Source organism: Pelodiscus sinensis, chromosome 1 (genome assembly GCF_049634645.1).
Source record: "Pelodiscus sinensis isolate JC-2024 chromosome 1, ASM4963464v1, whole genome shotgun sequence".
Lineage (NCBI taxonomy): Eukaryota > Metazoa > Chordata > Testudines > Trionychidae > Pelodiscus > Pelodiscus sinensis.
This window is the reverse complement of record NC_134711.1, coordinates 225,040,707-225,051,379: the sequence shown is the minus strand read 5'-3', so window position 1 is coordinate 225,051,379 and position 10,673 is coordinate 225,040,707.

Sequence of the window (10,673 nt, the reverse complement as noted above, 5' to 3'; positions counted from 1 at the left end):
TCTTCATTTGTTGTGATTTATTCAGGGCTTTATCTTTTGTATGGTAGTCTGCTAAACTAATCAGTTTAACAAAAGTGATTTCACAACTGTCAAGTGCAGATTAATATTTTTGCATACTCAGCACTGTTTCCTGCTGAATTTCCTGAAAAAGGAACTCCAAAGATGGTAACTGGACAGAATACTTAGTTTATTAAGTTAAAAATGGATACTTGGGATACTGACTTCATACAGACCTATCCGATAAATAGTTAACTTTTTTATTTTTTAAGACTGTTGATTAATCAGTTAACTCACGCAATTAACTCAAAATCATGACTAAAATTAATCGTGATTATTAAACAATAGAATGCAAATTGAAATGTAATATTTTTGGATATTTTTCTACATTTTCAAATATATTGATTTGTTACAACACTACAATGTACAGTGCACACTATTTTATTATAAAAATTTGCACTGCAAAAACAATAAATAGTACAGGCAGTCCCCGGGTTACGTACAAGATAGGGACTGTAGGTTTGTTCTTAAGTTGAATCTGTATGTAAGTCGGAACTGGCGTCCAGATTCAGACACTGCTGAAACTGACCGCCAGTTCTGACTTACATACAGAATCAACTTAAGAACCCCAGGCGTCCCCAAGTCAGCTGCTCCTGAAACTGATCAGCAGCTGATTCCAGGAAGCCCGGGGCAGAGCAACTCTGCCTGGGGCTTCCTGTAGTCAGCGCTGGTCAGTTTCAGCAGAAGCTGACTTGGGGATGCCTGGGGCAGAGCAGCTGGGGTGCTGCCGGGTTGGTCCAGTAGTGCCCAGAGCGGGCGCTGCAGGACCAATCGGCAGCGCCCCAGCTGCTCTGCCCCAGAGTCCAAAACAAAAGCCTGGTCTGCTGGGGGGGGGGGGGGGAGGGGGAAAACACTAGCTGCGCGCCCCCCCCCCAGCGGACCAGGGACACGGGGAGCAGAGCCGCAGCGGCAGTGGGGTGCCGCGCCTCTGAGGCTTTGCTAAAGGCTTTTGCTCTGAGGCTTTGCGGCTGCGGCTTCAGTCTGGGTGCCTGTGGTCTGCTGGGGACGGTCCCCAGCAGACCACAGGCTCCCGGACTGAAGCCGCAGCCGCGGGGGGGTCCCGCGCCTCTGAGGCTTTGCCAGAGCAAAGCTTCAGAGGCACGGGGAACCGCCGCTGCTGCCGCTTCAGTCTGGGTGCCTGTGGTCTGCTGGGGACGGTCCCCAGCAGACCACAGGCACCCAGACTGAAGCGGCAGCAGCGGCGGTTCCCCGCGCCTCTGAGGCTTGCTCTGGCAAAGCCTCAGAAGTGCGGGAACCCGCCCGATGCCCCTGGTCTGCTGGAGACGGTCTCCAGCAGACCAGGGGCACCGGAGCAGCTTACGAACGGGGCTTTCTCGCCCCGACCTCCGGGGCGAGAGAGCCCCGTTCGTAAGTGCGGATCCGACGTAAGTCGGGGACTGCCTGTATTGTTCAGTTCACAGTATACAAGTACTATAGGGCAATCTCTTTATCATGAAAGGATACAACTGTATCCTTACAAATGTAGGGTTTTTATATAACTGCACTAAAAAATAAAACTTCAAGACTCTACAGGCCCATTCAGTCCTCCTGCTTGGCTGAACAAGGAGTAAGAATAACAAGTTTGTTTTACATTTATGGTAGATAATGGTACCCACTTCTTAATTACAGTGTCATGTGAAAGTGAAAACAGGCATTCACAACACTGTTGTTGTTGACTTTGTAAGATATTTACGTGCCAAATGTGCTAAAGATTCATATTTCTCTTCATGCTATGGCCATCATTCCAGGGGACATGCTTCCATGCTGATGATGCTTATTTAAAAAAAAAAAAAAAAAAAAGTTAATCACATTTGTGACTCGACTCCTTAGGGAAGAATTGTATGTTTTCTACTTTATTTTACTCGCATTCAGCTATACATTTCATGTTACAGCAGTGTCGGACAGTGACCCTACAAATGTTCATTTAAGAACACTTCCACTGCAAATTTGACAATTTAAAAAAAATGTGAAATTACAAAAAATAGCTGCAACACTTGACCCAAGGTTTAAGAATCTGAAGTGCCTTCCAAAATCTGAGACAGATGAGGTATAGAACATGCTTTCAGAAGTCTTAAGAGCAGAACTGTCTGCTGTAGAAACTACAGAACCAAAATCACCAACAAATCAGTATATTTGAACGTAAAAAAAATCCACAGTATTTAAATGGGTATTCTGCTGTTAAACAGCATGATTACTCACAATTTGTAATTGTGTGATTAATTGTTTAAATCTCTCGGCAGCCCTAATTTTTATTATTGGCATCAAAATAAACATACCAGCAGCTTACCCCACAACTCTTAACATTTGTGTTCCTCCTTTGTGGAAAATAACCTGCATTTTTGCCTGACTCGGTACAACTAAATATGAGGAAAAATGTAAATAGGCTGTGTATGTTTATTCACAAATGGACATGGTTCTGCTGTGGTATAGTACAAATGAGGTGGGTGGTTATTAGAGATTAATGGAGCTAAGGCACATCTGGGGCTGGGAGAGAGCAGTTGTGATGTATAGCACCTGCAGTACGACTTGCTTCCTGTGCCTAGAGATGCCATACACCTGGCTAATGGAATATAATTGTGTAGTTGATTAACTATAGCATTAACCTATAAGCTTGTGCTTATAAGACTACACTCATTCTGCCCCTCCCCCCATTGCCAATAAATGTTTTAGCAGCCTGGCTTAGTCCCTGCTCATGCTGGATCCGGGCCCTACCCTCACTGCAGCTCTGCATTTAAAGTGTACTAGGAGCCAGGTGGGCAGACAGTCTGGCTCTGTTCTGACTCAAGCCATGTCCAGTTCGGGCTCATACCCTCCTCCTCCCCTGGACAAGGGCTGCTGCCAGAGGCAGCAGCACAGGGTGACAGGTAGCTGGTTTTTAAACTGGCTCCCCTTGTGGACCAGCTCCTGCCTGGCATCCCATGCTTCTGCCTCTGATACAGAGGCAACAGCACAAAGTGACAGGGGCCTCCTGGGGAGTGGGGTTGGAGTTCATTAGCTGCTGGCCTCATCCCCAGGAACTACAGAATAGTCAAGAAACTGATGAGAATTCATGAGGTTAATCAACTCTTCAATTACTTGTTATTTAACTTCCCTAGGTAAATGTTGAGTCACCTCCAGTTCTTCAGAAAATAATATTGTGCAGCAGAGTCCCAGAACAGGAATATAATTTCCATGGGGCTAGCCCCTCAAAGGAAAGAGTAGGGCTGTTTTCTTGTCAGGAATGTGCCCTAAAAATAACCACCAGTCCGTCCTGTCTCTCTCTCTCTCTCTCTCTCTGTGTCTCAAAGGTAGAATAAATTGTTCCATTTATTCTCCCCTGACCTGGAAGAGGAAATGTACCGAAATATTCCACCCCCTCCCTACCTCTTCCAACCCTTGCCCCACCCCCTGGTAACAATTCAGCTTCACTAGCTAGGGTTTTCCAACAGCAGTCCTCCAGGGCTTTAACCCAAGCATATATAGCTTGGTCTCACTTTTTGGAAGCTGACAGCTAGCAGCATCCAACCTTTGACTTGCTCCACTCCCAAAGACAAGAATCTGTTTCTAGCCCCTCTCTGGTCCCTAGTCTGGTGCCATTCAGGATGTTAGATATCAGTCATTTTAGCAGTTGTGTAGCTGTAACCATTTTTAGTAGTTACTTGGTTACTAAAATGCTTCTCGGGTGGAGCCGGGAACAAGTGCGATCCTGGAACCCCCACTCCGCTATCTGATACAATGGCAGCAGCTTGAGGTGGCTGAAGCCCCTGTCTGTGGGAGAAGGAGGGGTAGGTGGCTCAGCAGAGCCAGTACTCACAGGGAGCCAGCTTCCCCCGACCAGCGGCTCCCACTTGCCATCCCTGCTGCTTTTGTGGGAGGCAGCAAGGATGAACAGGCAGCTCTGTGGAAGCCGATGTGGGTACCTGGCTTGAGAGTCAGCTTCCCATGTGTACTGGCTCCTTCCAATACCCCCTCACTCACTGCTGCCTCTGTATCAGAGGCAGTGGTGGGGTGGGGGGAGGAACTCCAAGGGATCCCGCACAGGTGGGGAGCCAGCTTCTACCACCCCTCTCCATCCCCGCCTTCCTGATACAGAGGCAGCAAGGAGGGGAAGGTGTGTAGTCATTTGGATTGACTGATAAGCCCAGGCTTATTGGTTAAACATTTTAAATGTCTATATACTAACATCCCTACACCAGACACTGTTTTCTTCAGAGGCCACATGAGGTTTGTTGAGGATTAAACTAGGACAATCAGACTCTTTTCTAGCAAGTTGGTGGTTAATAGAAATCAGCGGAATTGCAAGTGTCAAATCTGTTTGAATCCCAGAAGGATGCCAGAAAAAGGGCCAAACCCAAAATAAGTCAGCACTCTTTCCTACTCCATTTGTATCCCATTCACTGATTTCATTATTGCATACACAGCATGGCTGCGTCTAGACTGGCATGATTTTGTGTATTTCCGCAAAAGAGCATCTATATTGGCAAGTGCCTTTGTGCAAAAGATTTGCTTTTGCGCAAAAGCATCTGTGCCCAGTACAGACGCGGTTTTGCGCAAGAAAGCTCCGGTGGTCATTTTTGCCATCGGGGCTTTCTTATGCAAAAAATTCCTGTCCCTGTCTACACTGGCCCTCTTGCACAAGTGTTCTTGCGTAAGAGGGCTTTTTCCCGAGTGGGAGCATCAGAGTTCTTGCGCAAGAACACTGACAATCTTACATTAGATCGTCAGTGTTCTTGCGCAAAGTCTCGCGGCCAGTTTAGACAGCTGGCAAGATTTTGCGCAAAACCAGCCGCTTTTGTGCAAAACCTTGCCAGTCTAGACGCACCCCATAAGTTTTACTGATGATAGCCCTTCCCTAAAATACATATCCCAGACCACCACTCTGCCCCTGCTCAGACTTCCTGCTAGCTTTCCCTCTGCCTTTCCGGACTTGGAAATGAGTAGGGAGGTTTCTCCATCTTTTAACAGGAAAGGAAAGGGAAGAATTTTCAGGGCATTGGGGAGGGAGCTGAGGAAGAGCAAAGTTTCTAAGCAGGTGGGGGGGAGGGAAGAGTTGAGTGTAATCAGGTAAGAGTCAATTAGCAGGGGGAGTAAAGTAAGAGATGGATTCCCCACTTTATCCCCAGCAAAACACTTCTGTGTGAGACCTTTGACAATGGTCCAAGCATTTACCAGGAAAATGTAGCCAACTTTGAGGCTACACCATAGGGAAGAGTTGGATATTGTGACCTGCAGCCCCAGTACAGATTATGAACACCACTCCTGTTAAGAATAAGGGATTTATCAGTATGAGTTTGGGATGGCTAGACTGGTTTCACCAGTTACAAGTTAGCCCAAATGAGTGCCAATAAAATCTGTATACTAACCTCACAGCATCATGTTATCTTGGCTGAGCTCCTATTTGCATTGGGAACAATTTAGAGAGTTACAACTACTTGTTCAGGTTTTTATCCTTGTACTTGTAATGTCAAGCTCCAAGCAAGGCAGAGGGATAGCTCAGTGGTTTGAGCATTGGCCTGCTAACCCTAAGATTGTGAGCTCAATCCTTGAGGGGACCATTGAGGGATCTGAGGCAAATCTGTCAGGTATAGTACTTGGTCCTGCTGTGAAGGCAGGGGACTGGACTTGATGACCTCTCAAGGTCCCTTCCTGCTCTGTGAGATAGGTATATCTCCATATATCTCAGAGGAAGATATCCCTTCCCCCCAGAGGTGTCTGATGGGTTCTCATCCCCTTAAGATGAAGCCTGGAACTGGGGTACCACTGAGCCCCCTGACCCATCAACCTGAGTTCCCTTTCACCGGAAGTGCTGACAAACTCCTGGACCCTTCTTTTCACAGCACACAGATAGGGACACATCCAGATGCAGAATTTACAGGCGCTGCATGAGAAGGCCCTTTCTAGCCCACCAACTTACTGATCCAGCCTGTGGGAGCTCAGACAGGCTTCCTGCCTGCTGCACCCCATATGCTGCTCAGAGCAGCTCTCTGAATGCTGCAAGCCTGGGAGAGAGGCTTCGTGCACTGCCCTGGCCCCCCAGCACAATCTTGCAGCTACCATTGGCTTGGGATGTGAATGGCTATTCGACAAAAGTGCTTATTGGATAGTCGACACGTTAGTCGTCTAGTTGCTTCCCCCCCCCCCACCTCCCACACACACACTTGTTGCCTCTATCAGAAAGAGGCAGCAAGCAGGGGGAGGGGAGGGCAGGGGTGCTTCAAAGAGGCAGTGCCATGTGGTGCCTGGGGTCTCCCACTTTTAAACATTGCATGCACCACAGGACCAGCTGGCCCCAAGGTGCACATGACATTTCAAAGGGGCAGCATCGTGTGGAGCTGAGGCTCCATGTAGCTCTGACACTTTGAAGCACCGTGTGGAGTCTGACACGAGGCTCCTGGAACCTTTTAAAGTGGCAGCATGGGATGGAGCCTGGGGTCAGCTGGGGACTCAGAGTTCCTGGCTGGCTCCGGGCTCCATGCAGCCTTGCCACTTTGAAACGCCATGGGAAGCACGGTGCCATCGGGGAACTGTTTGAGTCCCCTGCTGGTCCCGTGCTCCCCACAGCACTTTTGCCTTTGAAGCATAGCAACAGCCCCAAGGTTGTTGCTACACTTGAAAGGCAGAAGCACCCTTATCAACTAATCAAATAGTCAATGCCAATTGCATTGTCTATTAGATTAGCCAATTAATTGAATGTTTACATCCTTACCGTTGGCTGGTTTGCAGGTCAGGCAGCGCATGCGAAGTCCCCTCACCCCTAGGCTCGCAGTGTTCAAAGCCATACATGGCTCCTGCAGGCAGTGTCGGGGTATCGAAGGTAGGCACGCTAGCTGAGGAACCTGCTGGGTGTCTCCTGGCCAGAGCCTGGCTCTAACACCCCAGCCTGTCCCTCCTCTCAACCCTCTGTTACCCTACCTGCTCCCAGATCCTGCATCACAAACCCCTGCACCTCTGCCCCAGGTCACAACTCCTTCCCAGACTTTGCACTCCCTCTTGCACTGCACACCTCCTCCAAGTCAGAGTCCTCTCCTGAACCCAGACCCCCTCCTGGACACTGCACCATGCTCCCCTGCCCCATGTCACAACTCCCTCCACCCAAACTCCCTCCCAGATCCTCTGCCCCCTCTGCACTCCAATCCTTTACCCCAAGCTCCCTTCTGCATCCAGCCTCCATCCCAGACCCTGTACCTCCTCCATTAATATTACCAAATTCTTTGAGTGGCCTCCTCTCAAAAGCTATTGCCCACCCCTGGCCCAGAGTGACATCACATGAGAGCATTATTTTCAGGATTCATATTTCTAACATACTGTCACCACTACTCCAGGTACCTAGCACTATCAGCACAATGAGATACAAATAACTGAGTGTCAGTGCCAAAAATGCATAGTACAAGCACACCAGGATCCACACAGAATAGAGTCAGAATGCAAGCTCTCCGTAGAGGAGGGGTACACACTGGGACTGAGTGCATGGGTTCAGGGAAACACACAGGCACATGCAAGCTGCTATACTAACAGCAAGGTCTGCCCTATTGGCCTAGTAGCAGTTGCACGTCAGGACGTTAATCCCAGTACAATGGGGATCCAGGCATCAGGCCATTAGTACAGGACGAACCTCTGAAATCTAGGACTCTCTAGTCTATCAACATCCATGGGCCAGCAGGACCATGAATATTGCAGGATCAGAGAACCTCAGTATCCAACAGTGCAAACCAGCTGGGAGCCCAGGTTGGGCGGGACAGCAGAAGGACCGGCAAGCCCTGGCCTGGGGAACCCTGGCCGGGCAGAGTAGCCAGCCACAAAAGCAGAGCAGCCAGCAAGCTGCATCCCCAGGGATCTCTGGCGGAGTGCAGCAGAAGTGGGGCAACTGGCAAGCACCATTCCCAAGGATTCCTGATCAGGTGGAGAAGAGGGGCCATAAAGGCTGGGGAGCCCCAGCAGGCCAGAGCCCAAGTCTAAGCCCTGCAGGCTGGAGCCCAGTAGCAGTGGGGCCAGAGCAGAGCCAACTGCAGGAAGGGGGAGCATCCTGGGAGGCTGGTGGAAGGGGACCTCCTCTGATCCCACTTCACTCATTCAGGGTGGCTGAGAGTGCTGGACAAGGGAGGTCCAGCCTGTACCAGAATTTGTACACCCAGACTAGTGGGATGGAATTACTGACGTTACAGGAGAAAAAGCCCTCTGTGATCATCCTGGCTCCGCATCATCTCTCCCTGACAATGCAGGGTTGATTCTCACAGCATGTTTTGTCCAGTCTCCTTTTAAAAGTCTCAGACCTTTGGATTTCTTCTAGCCCTTCCCTTGGGAACTATTCCACAGCCAAAGGTAGAGACCTCACTGCCAGGAAAGTTTCCCTCAATAGTTTTGAGTTCCCGCCTCCCTGCATCTTCCTCTGTGCTCCCTCTTCTTCTCCCATCCCATCACCTTGATTCAGCCCCCCCACACTGCCTCTTTTTACACCCTTGCAAGAATGGATGTCTGGGAAAGGGGCAGAACAAGCCAGAAACAAGAAGAGGTGGAGAGATAGGCAACAGCATGGAAAGGACAGAACCATCCCTTCCATTCCCTCAGAAATTGGTGGGGGGAGGGGGGGAGGAGAGCAGCAGTGACTCTGCATGCATGCCCCTACCCCCCCCCCCCCCACACACACACATCTCTTTGCCTCTGTTTGGAGTGCCAGTGCCCCACTGCCACTCCCCCAAACCCTGCCCATGCATGTCCCTCTCCAGCAGGCAAACTCTCCCATCCCCCAGCCCCAGCGTGGGCTTTTCTACCTGGAGTAGGACTGTCCTGTCTGCAGAGCTGGGCTGGGAACTGCAACCACACAGGGAGGTTGCCCAGGAGATGCAGCCCCAAGTGAGTAGGAGCCAGTACTGCTGCTTATGCACCACCTATGTGGAACAGTGAACCTGGTGGTTCTACACAGGGAACTGGATCACATCTCTCTCTCTACTTATTTATGTAGAATACAGTTGTTATCTGATATTATGATAGCAAAGGATGGCCCAGGTTTGTGGCCACCATCCATATGGGTATGTCTACACTACCCCGCTAGTTCGAACTAGGAGGGTAATGTAGGCATACCGCACTTGCAAATGAAGCCCGGGATTTGAATTTCCCGGGCTTCATTTGCATAAGCGGGGCTCCGCCATTTTTAAAACCCCGCTCGTTCGAACCCCGTGCAGCGCGGCTACACGGGGCACGAACTAGGTAGTTCGAACTAGGCTTTCTAGTTTGAACTACCGTTACTCCTCGTGGAATGAGGAGTAACGATAGTTCGAACTAGGAGGGTAGTGTAGACATACCCTAAGACCTTTCCAGCCTAACAAGCAATTGTCTGTAATGATTGCCTTGGTGAGTGCGGGGGCTAGGAAAAGAACATAAGCCTTTGTTATTACAGCTAAATGTTTGGAGCTCCTTACAGAAGGCATTTTGTAAAGTGGGTACATATTGTTCAGGACAGACTGCATGAAAAGTTATGTTGGAACACATGACTGTGATTCAGACTAGTAAACTGAAAATCAAAGAGACATAGAAATTTGATTTCCCCTTGATTTACTTGCCATCTACTAACCTAAGTATGATCAAAAGACATCAGTTTTCATGCTTATGCTAGGAACCATTGTCAGTTAAAGGCAATTTTCTTAGAGATGCTGCTGACTCCTGCTCTGTAGCCAGTTGACCTTTACATGCTGATAGTTTAGTATCTACATTACATTCAACAACTAGACAAGTTAATATCCTACTTTAGAAAAAAATTAACTATGATGGGCAAATTCCTCAGAGTAGACTGCTATTAATGGATGCAACTGTGTTAAACAAACATGACTCTTGCTTAACAGATAATGCCAGGGATGAAAGAGTTAAATGTGAAACAGGCATACTGATCCAAATTTCAAACATGATATGCTGGTTCTGAAATGTGTGTGGTGCCTTAGGCTGACCAGAAAACCTTTTTCCTCTGCAATGGCTGGTGCAAGCAAATCTGAGTATTCAGCCATCAGACCTAAGACTCAGTCCACCACTTTCAACTTCCATTGGCTTCAAATTACTGTGCCATAGCTTAAGGTGGAGAGTGTTCAGAATTGGTGAAGGGGGGAGGACTTAGAGGAATTAGTAGGCTTGCCATTAAACAAAAGGAGAGGAAAACTTGTTACACGCCCTGCTTGGAACAAAGGGTGAGATATTCTGACATTTTGGTAGTAGGGATGCTAATTGGGTAACCAGTTACCCAGTATGCATCACTCTTGATGGGTGATGCTTACTGGGTAACAGTTAACTGGTACCCTGAGAGCTGCCTGCCATGGGCAGAGGGCTGCTCCAGATCCACTGGGCAGAGTGGGATCAGGCAGCATTGTATGGGACCAGAAGTAGCTGGGCTGGAGCAAGTTAACATTTAACAGGTTAGCTAATTAAGTGGGATTTTACAACCCTATTTGGTAGACCTAAACTATTGACTTAACAGAGCTCTCAGCTATTATGCATCAGCATATGTTCCATATATCAAGGAACTGAGTGTATGCAATGAACATCCTAGCATTGCAATTTGTCTGTTCAGCTCCAGTGCAACCACTTGTTTGGTGAAGTCACCTTGCAACTCATTGTTTGGCAGCTTATCTCAACCATCCCCCTCCTCTCTAAGC